This window comes from Daucus carota, chromosome 2, assembly GCF_001625215.2.
Source record: "Daucus carota subsp. sativus chromosome 2, DH1 v3.0, whole genome shotgun sequence".
NCBI classification, from domain to species: Eukaryota; Viridiplantae; Streptophyta; class Magnoliopsida; order Apiales; family Apiaceae; genus Daucus; species Daucus carota.
Genome location: NC_030382.2, coordinates 7,699,624 through 7,700,983, shown reverse-complemented (window position 1 = coordinate 7,700,983; position 1,360 = coordinate 7,699,624). Strand labels below are relative to the sequence as shown.

Sequence of the window (1,360 nt, the reverse complement as noted above, 5' to 3'; positions counted from 1 at the left end):
CTTGTTATTAAACCTCTCTGCTTACACTACCGCTATAGAGATATAGGGTCTGAGCTTTGTTGGTGTCCATGAGATTTCTATCTTAATTGTGGATTTTGATTGGTATGATATGTGTGCAACGAGAGTTGGCATGTATTACTTTCGTGTTGTCTGATTAGGATCAACAGTCGCATGATAATCAGTAATTTCAATTCTAGATGAATTCGATAATGAAGTTAGAACCCCATGTGTTTTCCTATTCTGAATTTGATTAGTAATTTTAGTATTAGTATAAAAGAAACAAATCCTTGTTAATTGTCTTAGCAGTGATAATTGATCATACATTGTGGCATAGGTGCGTATTCTTAATTCACCAGTCTCTGTGGGAACGAACAAATATATTACTTATGATCACGTGCGCTTGCGTGTAGATTTCACCGAACAAGTTTTTGGCGCCGCTGCCGGGGACTCGGTGTTAATTAATTAGTTTATGTACTTGTCATCAGTGTGCATTAAAATTCACTGACTAGGATTCTATTCTCTTCTCACTTTTCTTCTTTTCTTTATTTCAGGTACTTGGGTCGCGTTTATGCAAACACGTTCTCAGACCCGTAAGAAAGCGATTGATTCAACTTCTACTTCTTCTTCTGATTCTGAAACAATGACAGAACCTGAAGCACAACCAGACAGTAAGGCATTGAAGGATTTCTCTATGCCAAAGATCGATGATATCCAATCAAGCATTGTCAGGCCTGCAATCGCAGCCAAAGCCTTTGAAATCAAACCAGGAACTATTCAAATGGTCCAGAACTCGGTACAGTATGGGGGTTCTCCTACTGAAGACCCTAATATGCATATACGGAATTTTATAGAGATCTGTGACACTTTCAAATTTAATGACGTCTCTGATGAGGCTGTGAAGCTAAGACTTTTCCCATTTTCACTGAAGGATAAGGCCAAGGGATGGTTACATTCTTTACCATCTGGTTCGATTACTACATGGGAAGATCTAGCTCAGAAATTTCTCACTAAATTCTTCCCCATGGCAAAGACTGCTGCGCTACGAAATGCTCTATCTCAATTCTCTCAACAATCAGGAGAAACATTCTGTGAAGCCTGGGAGAGGTATAAAGAGATGCTAAGAAAGTGTCCCCACCATGGTATGCCGGATTGGATGCAAATAAACAGTTTCTACAATGGTCTTGGACCTCAATCCAGACCTATGCTTGATGCTGCTTCTGGAGGTGCGCTATGGGCTAAGAGTTATGAAGAAGCTTATGATCTTATTGAAATGATGGCGGCTAATGAATATCAGAACCCTACTCAAAGACTTACTCAAGGGAAAGTAGCCGGAATTCTTGATCTTGACACGTCTACAGCT

At 39.7% G+C, this 1,360-nt stretch overlaps 1 non-coding gene across 1 annotated transcript; it reads right to left on the bottom strand.

Annotated features, from left to right (window-relative positions):
* Window positions 1–1,036: 1,036 nt before the first annotated feature.
* Window positions 1,037–1,143, bottom strand: LOC135150971 (small nucleolar RNA R71). The gene has a single exon (XR_010289429.1). It is a non-coding gene; the product is annotated as a small nucleolar RNA R71 (small nucleolar RNA).
* Window positions 1,144–1,360: the final 217 nt, after the last annotated feature.